Here is an 11,518-nt window from a genome sequence, read left to right on the forward strand (position 1 = left end):
TTTCATCCGCGCAGCACCACATTTTTTACCCTACGCTGTGTCCAAGCATGTGAGAAATATTAAACAGTGAGTGCTGTTCCATGCATCACAGGCTTTAAAATAACTTTCTGAATTATGTCCCAGCAACATAACAAATCACATTATCAATTAGCTTCCATAACAGAAGTGGCATTCGGTAATATATTCAAGCATAAAAAAATTGCATAGGTGAAATTTATGTAACCCTAAAAACTGTAAGGCAAGAGCAGATGCCTTGGAATTTATTGGAGATAATGGGGGACGGAGGGTGGTCTCACGGTGCTTGGCCCTGAGGCTGCAGGTCCCGAGCGTAGAAACCATGCAGGTCGGGGTGCCGGGACTTCCAGGAGAGGCTCACCCGGCCGGCGGGCTCCCAGCCCGGGCCTCTCTGATGTCAGAGGGCCCTTGGGACCAGGGGAGGCAGGGCCGCTCCTGCACTGCTGTCCCCGCTTGGGTAGTGACTGGGTGACAAGCCCCAGGCCACACACTCGGCAGCCCCATCTTCTCCCCAGAAAGCGGCTGGAAACCTGGCCTGGGCCTTCGGGGGAGCACGAGGTGAGGCTCACTGTGCCCAGGCTGGGGGCTGCGCCCCAGCTTCCTGACTGCGTGCTGGGGGAGGTGACTTCCCTCCAGCCCCAGCGCTTCCCTCCCACGAGGCCTCGTCCTGCTGGGGTCCCAGGTGGTGGAGAGGCACCCCCAACAAGCTCTCCAATCTGGTGCCCTCAGTTCTTCCACCCTCTAAAAATGTCCATTTATTAGTTTACAGATTGAAAATGTTTACGCATTTAGAATGAGGGATTTTAGGAAGCACTCCCTCATAGCCCACACCCAAAGCCACACCGGACGGCAATGTTTAGGGGTCCTTTCTGGCTCCCATCAGCCTCCGTTCCTGCACAGCGAAGCTCGTGCTGTGTCCCCAGTAACTTGCCCGGCTTCCCCACTTGGAGGTGGTCAAGTCCAAGTCCTCGTTTAAAGCCCCCCTTACCCTGCGACGAGCACCTGGCAAGGACCCTCTGAAGGAGTGTGAGTTCCGGGCAGCCCGGGCTCTGGAACGCAGCCTCGGCCCCTCACTGCACCGGTGGAGGCAGCCTCTCTGGACAGGGTGGGGCGACAGGGCCCCATCAGGTCTGGGCCACAGCAGAGTGGGCTTGGGGGGGCCTGTGCACAGCCGGTGCCCCCCCTCCCATGCTCACTGGGGTAACACACATGTGGCCTGGAAGGTAGGTCCCCAAAGTTCCCACCCAAAAGGCTGTGGGAAGGTCAAAGGGCGTGGCCAGCACCCTGCAGTCATTCGTCTTTTAATCCCCAGGTGCACCTCGCAGCCCCCGTAGGCCCCCAGCCCGCCCTAGGCCCCCACCTCGCCCCTGCCTCTCCCAGCTTTGGCAGCTCAGCCCCTCCCCTGTAGCCTGGGGGCCTGGCCTGGGTGCCCTGGGGATGTCCCTTGAGCCACGCCCTGGCCATCCTCCCTGGAAACACAGGGACTCTGGGCTGCAGCTCACAGGCACAGCCCAGAGGCCTTTCAGACGGATTTGGACGAAGGAATTAGGTGGGTTAATAAAACTAAAATGTTCACAGACGCTTGTATATAAATTTCTAGTAAGTTGCCTCATCCAACACTGGTCTCTAATAGTTTAATTTCTGTGTTAAATAATTAAAACTCTATCTTCAATTGCTGTGAACAATTGTTTTCCTTAATGATCTTCCCAGAGGAACCAGTAATTTTATATCTTGTAAAAATGATTAAATGGCATCATTATCCCGTATCTCTGAAATATAACTCGGCAACTTCACGAGAAGCCATTTGTATTCAATTAATGCTCCCTCGCGCGAGACGTGGGTGTCACCTCACGCCAGCCTCACCCGGCTGTCCTCGTTTTATGATGACGATGATGAAGATGGAAACGACCAGTTTAATTATCCCATTTCCAACACAGAAATCAATTTCCAATACATCTTCACCCGTGAAAAAAAGGCAGCCGCGGTTCCTGGGAAGGGCAGGTGGAGCGAGAGCCCTGTGAGGGGACAGGGCCGAGGGGACAGGGCCGTGGGGACAGGGCCGAGGGGACAGGACCGAGGGGACAGGGCCGTGGGGACCGGGCCGAGGGGACCCGGCCAAGGGGGTGGACCTGAGGCCCTGGGGCCGCTCAGCTGTCCATCACCCTCCCGGCCCCTTTCCCAAGCACAGGGCTGGGCCCTGGGAGCTCCTTGCCCCTCCTTGCTGAGCTCAGGGCTCTGCACCCTCCGAGGGGCCTGGAGCCCCCACCTCTGTCCTGTTCCCAGGGGTTACCCTCCCCTGCCCCTCCCCCACGCCTCCCTCTGGCCCTACAGCCTCTCCAGCTGGGCTCCGAGGGGCCGGGGCGTGGGTTCCTGGGATGGCCCCGCTTGCTGGGCCGACACGCTGACCCCCATCAGCCATCCTGCTGTCCGGGAGTGGCTTTAGCGCAGTGCGGAGTGGCTCCCGCTGTTAGGGTGACTCGAGGGACAAGCCTGGTTACTCATCACTGTGCTAGTGGCCAAGATAATCTAATTGTTTGACATTTTTATCACAATTCATTGGGACCGGAGCGAGATGGCTAGATTGACACCCCGTGCAGTCGGCTAATGGCCACACAATTATGGGGAGCTCTTAAATGTTCTTATTACGGATTTTAATTCTTTGTGACAAGAGGCAAGAGATGGGTTAAGATAATGGGGACGCGGCTGAGCTCCGCCTGCTGCAGACCTGCCTGTCTTTCTGGCCCTGCACTGAGTCCAGCCTGGGTAGGGTCAGGGTGCTGGAGGGACTTGGGGTGCTCAACAGCCTGGGCAGAGACCAGGGCGGGTCCCTATAACCCCTGAGCCCAGGAGACCTCATCTTTGGAAGGAGGCTCTTGAGGCCTAGAACCACCCCCTGCGGAGCTGCAGCTGGAGCCCCCCGCGGAGGCTGCACCCCACAACCCTCAGGACAGAAGGCTGGACCCAGGACTGTCCTGGGGGACTTTTAAGGGGCTTGAGAAGGATTTTTCCTGGGAATCCCAGCCCCAGAATGTCCCGCCACCTTTGAGGAGCTTGCAGACCTCAGCCCCTAAATACCGGCTGACCCACGACGGGGTGAGGCAGCCCCCCCACCAATATCAGGCCCTAGGAGAGGAAGAGCCCAGGGCTTGGGGCCACAGGACTCACTGAGAAGGGAGAGGAGCGGCCCCATCACAAGTAGCTTTGCCCTCTGGGCTGTAGGGGTCACTCCCCTTCCTTCTCCGCATCACTGAGCCCCAGCCCTGCAGGGACAGGGCCTGGGACTTCCCAGAATCCTGTGCCTCTCCCTGGGCCCCGTTCTTGCTGACTGAAGAAATGGGAGGGAGTCAGAGAACCAGGGTCCCTTAGTAACAGACCCCCAATTCCTGGCCGGGTATGCGGCCAGCCTCCCAGTGTCCCTTAGAAATCTCACACCTGTAATCCCAGAAGTGTGGGAGGCCGAGGCGGGCAGATCACGAGATCAAGAGATCGAGACCATCCTGGCCAACACGGTGAAACCTGGTCTCTACTAAAATACAAAAATCAACTGGCCATGGTGGCATGCACCTGTAGTCCTGGCTATTGGAGAGGCTGAGGCAGGAGAATTGCTTGAACCCGGGAGGTGGAGGTTGCAGACAGCCTAGATCTTGCCACTGCATTCCAGCCTGGCAACAGAGAGGGAGACTCCGTCTCAAAAAAAAAAAAGGAAAAGGAATAGACCCCCCATTCCTGGCCAGGTGCACAGCAAGCCTCCCTTGCAACATTTCACTAAGTTCTGGTTCAAGAGACGTCCATAAAAGGAAAGGCTTGCTCTTTTTCCTTCCTGTCTGCAGGCTGGGAGGGAATTTGACGGCTGGAGCTTGGCAGCCATGATGTGCTATGAGGTGAAATCTACATGTCAAGGATGGCACAGCCACAGTTGGAAGGAGCCTGGGTCCTCAATGCTCTTGGGGTCAGAAGCTTCCCGTCCTGACTAGCTCACCTTGGATTCCATAAACATGAGCGAGCAACAGCACTGCCCCTGGTTTAGTTCTCACCAGAGAACCTGATCCCACGGATGCCGTGGGATCATAGGACCATATGGACCACGCATGGGGGCAGAGGTCCCAGAGTCGCGTTTCCCCCTCCAACGTAGAGTCCTTGAGAGCAGGTCTGCATGGGCTTCGAGGGTGGGGCCTGGGCCTGCTGCCCGAGGCTGCTGTGGTCCCATAATCGCTTCCAGGGGTGACAGGTGGGGCTCCCACGGCTGCTCTGTCTCATCCAGGAATTCCAACCGGGGCGAGAGGCCAGGCGGTGGGGAGAGGAACGAGGGGGACTGTGGACAGAGGACCAGCCCCCGTGAGCAAAGGCTGCAGAGGGGATCCGGGTGCTGCTCACCTTACACAGCTTCCCTGGGGAGGCAAAAGGGCCCGGCCACAGCAGAGACGTGAATGTGGAAACAAGAAACCGGCAGGGGTGTCTGCAACCCCGTGGTGGAGAGACGTCCCCACTCCCATCTCAGACTTCCCCGCCCCCACCTCAGAGACGTCCCCGCCCCCACCTCGGAGAGACGTCCCCGCCCCCACCTCAGAGACGTCCCCGCCCCCACCTCGGAGAGACGTCCCTGCCACGACCGGGGAGAGCCCCAGCCCCCTGCCACATGGGGCCTGCACAGCTACCCCAAGTCCAGGGTCTCTGATGTCCGAAGTACAACCTCAGCCTGGCTGGCCCTGTGCTGGGGGCCCCAAGGCCAGAGGCTGGAGGAAAGCTGGGGCCCCACCCAGGCCCTGCAGCCGGTCCCCAGTCACTTGCCCCTCAATGCCCCAGGAAGGCCGGGTGCCGCGGGGGTGTGTGACATCGCAAGGCCAGCCTCTGTGTCCCGAGCTTGTGGCCCACCCAGGTGGAAGAAGGGCGCCTCCAAACAGGGCTTTGGGGAGTGTGTGCTTCTCAGTCAGTCAGCACCTCACTGCACACCCCACAGGCTGGCCAGGGCTGGGCAGAACAGGGAGAGGGGCCCCTCCAGTTTCCAGCCAACTCCCCCATATGGCCCTTGAGCCGCCCAGAGGAGTCCCCTCTGTGAGTGTCCTGAGGCCTCCCCAGCCACACAGAACCCGGAGTCAGTTAAACCTCTTTTCTTTATACATTACCCAGTCTTGGGCAGTTCTTTATAGCAGCATAAAAACAGACTAATACACCAGGCTCAGGTGAGGTTTCCCTGGCTCAGGTGGGGTGTCCCGGGCTCAGGCGGGGTGTCCCGGGCTCAGGTGAGGTGTCCCGGGCTCAGGTGAGGTGTCCCGGGCTCAGGTGCGGTGTCCTGGGCTCAGGTGAGGTGTCCTGGGCTCAGGTGAGGGCCTACACTGGGCATCACCTTCCCTTCTCTCCTCTCCTGTGAGCACCAAGCCACATCACTTGTGCTGGAATCCCAGCGCCGGCCTTGGCCAAAGAGGGGTTTACTGGCTCTGGGCACCCCCTGCCCACCTGTGCTGTGGGACAGTGCGCCCAAGGTGGCCGTGTGGCCTGAGGGTCTGGCAAGGAAGCCGTGGAGCCACTTCCCCACTGGCGTCTGTGTTGGGGGTTGCCTCTTCCAAGGAGGCCCCATAGCCCGGCACTCCCCACACCCCACACAAGCCGTCCCAGAGCCTCACCACGGGGTGTGCCCGAGAGCCATGGCAGTCACGGGTCTACAGCTCCCCTGAGCAGCCAGAAGCCTCCCCTTCTCCCGCCAGAGAGGACGGCAACTTCTTCCCAGGCCCCTTCTCCCACCTCACTGAGCAAAACCCCGGAACAACCAGGGCCCAACACAAAATGGCCCTGGTCCTTCCAAGCCGGGTCCTGCGATGAACTCCACAGCTGCACAGGCCCCACTCCGCCCATCCCCACGAGGCTTGTGAGCCACTGTGACCCCAGGCTTCCTCCTAGATGTACCCACCCTGGAATCCCACACATCAGGGCAGCACGTGTGAGGCCTCGGGCCACGACTGCCGCCTGATTTCAACCCCCATCTCGTCCAGCCGCCTCGGCCCACCTCAGGATCACACCGAGAAACACGTCTCCTAACAGGACTGTTCTGTCACGTCACAGCGGTGGAGAACGCTGGGAGAGGCAGGAAGGGCTGTGGAAGAAAAAATAATCCAAGACCACGCAGACTCGAACCACGCACCGGAGACACGGGGAGAGGAGACGCGGAGCCATGTTAAACCGGAATTATTCAACCAGAGCAGTGTGTCCACAGAGTCATCGTGATTAAAAGTATTACATAAGCTTTTCTCTTACAATCACATACAGGTATGAAAACTCTCAAGTTTGTTTAAAAGTCAGTTTTTCCTCCTTATAACCTAGTGACCAAGTAAGAAAAAAAAAACAACCCAGAGCCAACAACATACCTACAGTACGAGTATTTTTTAAATGTTTAAACTTTTCTTACTTTACCTGAATATAAACAAATCATTAATATCATTTCTAAAAGCCAAATGGAAAAAAAAACACACCAAAAAATGTTAATAGAGCTTATTTATCATGTTTCACTCTCCCCAAAGGTAGACAAGTTATATTAACGAGCTTGATCAAAGAAATATTTCCTATTCATAAAACACACCGTTTTACCAGCCTCGCAAGACCCCCGAATTCGAGGCGGACAGCGCAGTCCTGCAGGAATGCTGACCGTGGCAGAAGCAGTGACGTGCGATGAAGCATCGCGGGGTCCTCTGTGGAAGGATCATTAGGAAAAACCTGCACAATCTCAGGCTTCCCTCGAATTTAGCAGAATAGGGTTTTGTCTCTTGTGACAATGACAATCTCCCGTCTTTCCTAATTCCTCAAGAGGCACCGGTTTGGAAGCACCCCATTATTTGAAGGAATGGCTGCCCCAGCACCCAGAGACCAAGGCGGCAGCAGGCTCTGACCTCCACACACGTTCCAGCGCCTCCCTGGGTGTAGCGGCTCCCACCTTGGTGCGGGCACAAAAAGGGTAAACAGGCAAACAGCAAAAAGGCAGTTCTGCACCCCCATCCGCTGCCACCAGTAGGAACCTGATTCCTGTCATCTGCCACCACAGAAATCATGAAACAGAGCCTCCAGTTCCTGCGCTGCTGGCCTGGCGTGGACACTTAGCCATGCCAGTGAGAACGGGTGCAGGGGCGTTGGGAGGCTGAGGGCCCGGGACCAGGCCGGGCACACCCAGGTTCATGCTTGATGGCTCCCAGAGAAGGACCCAGGCAAGCTCCCTGCGGAACCCCAGGAATTAACTGTCACCACCGCTCAGACTCCGGCGGGTGGAAAGAACAGCAAGGTTTACCTGCAGAGTGCGAGGGAGCAGCCTTGAGAAGGGCTGGCCCGCCCAACAAAGCACAGCGGACGCAAACGGGAGAAAAACCACCTGCCGCGCTGCCAGGGCTGCGTCTCTTTATTCACCTGGAGACACTGTCACCGCACCAGAGTGGCTCAGAAGTTGCCTCGAATCTCCAGGCGTCCCCTGAGCAAATCTCAGGAGTGAAATGGTCGCTCGTAGGAGCCCTGGGTTTATAGAAAGGATTCCAGGTGTTCTTATTTGGGGACCAGAAGCCTGATGGGGTGACCCGACGTCCTAGTGTGGTGTGGCCTCCACTGCCATCATGGGTGGTGTCTTTGGCTGTGACTTCGAACCTGGTCAAACCAGGTGACCCGAGAATGCTGGGAACAAGCTCAAAGCCCCCTGAACTCAACGTCCCCAGCATCAAGGGAAGCGTCTGGAACCCACTGTGCCCGAGGGTTGGTCCCAGGACTTCCAGGAACTCAGGCAGCACCTGCTCCATCTGACGAGGCGAGCCGCCTGTGATGCATTTCCTAGCTCGTGTGTTTGTTGTTTTTTATGAATAAAAATAAGACATGTTCACAGGAAAAAAAAACAAACAAACATGAAGCAGATAATACAATGAAGATGCAGGGTTGCCTGCTCCTCCCTCCGGGGCACCCGCGGGTTCGGTACCCAGAGGCTCCCCCAGGCTTTTCTGGTGCATGTTTATACGGTTAATGATGAAATGACACAGATCTGTTTATTTATTTATTATTGTTATTTTTTTGAGACAGAGCCTCACTCTGTCGTCCAGGCTGGAGTGCAATGGTGTGATACCAGCTCACTGCAACCTCCGCCTCCCCGGTTCAAGCAGTTCTCCTGCCTCAGCCTCCCTAGTAGCTGGGATTACAGGCACATGCCACCATGCCTGGCTAACTTTTGTATTTTTAGTAGAGACGGGGTTGCACCATGTTGGCCAGGATGGTCTTGAACTCTTGACCTCAAGTGATCCACCTACTCGGGGGACCGACACTGGGACATGGCCCATGCACACCTCCTCCTGTGTCCTCTCCCTGAGTGGGCGCCCCCATCTCCTGGGGGAATGTGAAATCCGGGCGCCGGGAGCCCTTTGCACCTGGGAGGGCAGGTTCAGTGCCCCTGGGAGAAGCTGAGCAAGTACTGTTGCCTGGGCAGGGAGGCGCAATGTCGCTGGGAAAAGTGGATTGATTTAGATTAATTGAGTTCAACTCAGCCAGGGACGGCAGAGGCCGAGACAGACCAGGCCCCTTCCCCAGCTCCCATGTCCCTGCCCCATCAGTCCCCACTGCCCTCCCTGACCCCCTGACTGCCTCCACTGGCCCCACACAACCCCGCCAGCCCCCACCCCTCCCCGCTGGCCCCCCACAACCCCACCAGCCCCCACACCTCCCCACTAGTCCCGTCTTCCTGTTGGGCTCCCTTTGACTTCAGGGCCTGAAGCGTTTCCAGAACCAACCATCACTGGGAAGGCCGTGACCCCTCTAGGACGGCTGTGTGGGCAGCCTCAGGCTGTAGGCCAGGGACCTGTGACTCCAGGCAGGGGGTGCCAGACCCAACTGTGGTGGGAGAGCTGCAGGCCACCCAGCCTCAGGGCACGTGCCTAGACCAGGACCCACGGCAGTGGCTCTCCTCCCCAGCCCTGCCCTGGAGACACTGACTCACCTGAAGCTTCAAGGCCTCAGGCCCCAGACCTGCCTCCGACTCCCAGGCCAGACAAGACCCCGTTTCCAAGGGGAGCGCCCCTCGGCTGGAAGTGGAGGCTGGGGGGGCAACACTCCAATCACAGATGGTGTTTCTGTTAAGCTGACGCGGGTAGAATGGCTGGGGAGGGGCGGCTCGGCCAGGGGGCCTCACACGGTGGCTGCGTTCCCCAAAAGTCAGAGGCCACTCCCCATGCAGGGGATGCCCCAGGACAAGTGTCCTGTCCTGGATAAACGCTCTCACATGTGATGCCAGTGTGAAGGCTCTGGAGACGCCCTCGCGAGCCTGGACACCCCGGGAACGGTGGGCAACTCCTTCACTCTCATCTGAAACCATCTTCTTGTGGGGGCCCTGCCCTGGGCTCCCCATCCAGAGAGACCATTTTCTCCTCACAGACTCGTGCCTTTCTGTGCGCCCCCCCGGTGAGGCCCTGGGGTGGACTTCTGCTGGCGGGAGAAGTAGCCACCTCTGCCGTCCCCGTGCCTGGCAGCTTCCTCCCCTCTTTCGGGTCTTCCCAGCGGCCCACACTGTGTCCTGGTGACACCCCCGGCTCCCCCACAGCTCCTGGGCAGAGGGCACCTTCACTGGCACCGCACGGTGACCCAGCACAGGCTGGCGGCCTCCGATCACACCTGTGACCCTCGTATTGCCACTGTCCCTGCCGGCGCTCCTGCGAGCACTGCCCTCGTCTGAGCTCTGTCCGCCACTGGAACTCACCCAAGACCCAGGATAAATGGGCAAAGAAGTGACGCCCTGAGAGCTCAGCGCACCCTCGCAGGGTGGGGCTCAGACAGTCGTGAGCTGGAGCCGTCCCACGCTCGGCTTCTGTTACGCAAACGTGGCCGCCGAGGCCACTGGGCACCCAGGGCCTGGGCTTCTGTGAAGACCTGGATGGGAAGGAGCCCTGAGGACCTGTGGACGCCCATCATCAGGGGCACCCATTGTGGGGAGGTGCTGGCTGTGGCACCACACGACCCCTCGCCCGCCCGGGGGCCCTCACCCACCAGGAAGCCCCCACACAGTGCCGTGGCCCAGCCTGGAGTGGCGCCAGGAGCGAGCCTCTCCGGAAGGCCCCCCCTTGGCCGATGCTGGTCCCATCTCATCCTCGGATCACAGCCAAGGCGCCGGAGCAGGCTCCTGACACAAATCTCCAAGGGCTCAGCACTCAATTAGCGCGTGTGCCACGTGGCCAGACACCCGAGAGGCCCCAGGAGAGAGCTCATTACGCCGGCTGCACATCTGGTGCCCCAGAGCCCTGGGGAATCAGCTCTGGGCGTGATTTACAGCCACGTCTTCTTGTCCTTTCCTGAAGGACACAAGATTCTCGGGACCCCAGAGAAGAGGGTTTCTGAGGTGATGCGCGGCCATCCCACCGATGGCGTGGCCCCTCCACCTCGGCAGCCACGGTGGCCCGCCTGCTCCAGTGATTGAGGGGGACTCAGTCACCCCCCAGCCCGGCCTCTGTGTCCACAGGGCACACAGGTGGGAGGGCAGCTTCCTGCATGGGCTCTGATGTCCTCAAGGGACGGTGTTGCCCCGGGGCCTCCCCAGCCAGAGCCCGCAGCAACTGTGTGCTGGCCGCTGCAGGGGCGAAGAGCCCTTTCTGGCCCAGCTTGTTGGGGACTGTGGGGGCCCAGGCGGCCAAAGGTCTCCAGCTGAGGGCCAGGTGCCTCCAGAGGCAGGAGAGCTGCACCCAGCTGCTCCATGGAGCCGCCCTGCAGTGGCAGAGGCCCCCTTGGAGGGCCGCTCACCAGCTGTGCACTACAGTGAGCTCCTCCAGGCGTGCACATCTGGTGTCCTTGTCCCTGGGGCCATGCAGGACCCAGGAGGGGAGGCGGCGCTGTTCCCTCGGGCCTGTGGGACACCCATGTGAAGACGGGGGGGTCCTGGGCAGTGCACACCGGGTGGTGGCACAGATGTGGGGTCCTCAGTGCCCGGCAGGGAGCCAAGAGGGCCCTAGAGGTGTCTGTCACCCAGCAGGGTTGCAGACCCAGGGGTGTCCTGAGGATGGGCCTGGAATGAGAGGAAGAAAAATGAGCGACAGACAGGGAGGAAAACCAGCTGCGCCTGCAGCCCGGAGGCCGGGGGCAACACAGGTGGGCGTCAGGGCTGAAGTCCCATGGCCAGAAACCTGAGTGGTGCCAACAGATGGGGCAGCTCAGCTGGGGACCAAGGAGCTTGGGACGTGCCACCCTTTTTAAGAACTTCACCTGAGAAGTGAATGAAGATGACGGATTCCATCAGCAGAAGGCAGGGCACTCGCACGGGGCAGCTCCCAGCAGCCAGGGGTCCCAGGGACGCGTCCGCAAAGCACAACCACCAGGGAGAAGAGAAGCAGCCTGCCCGGTGTAGATGCTGCACCCACACGGTTCCTGGACCCAGTGTAGACACTGCACATCACACGGTTCCTGGACCCAGTGTAGACGCTGCACCCACACGGTTCCTGGACCCAGTGTAGACGCTGCACCCGCACGGTTCCTGGACCCAGTGTAGACGCTGCACCCGCACGGTTCCTGG

This window comes from Hylobates moloch, unplaced genomic scaffold (assembly GCF_009828535.3).
Source record: "Hylobates moloch isolate HMO894 unplaced genomic scaffold, HMol_V3 SCAFFOLD_3, whole genome shotgun sequence".
In the NCBI taxonomy this organism is placed as follows: Eukaryota; Metazoa; Chordata; class Mammalia; order Primates; family Hylobatidae; genus Hylobates; species Hylobates moloch.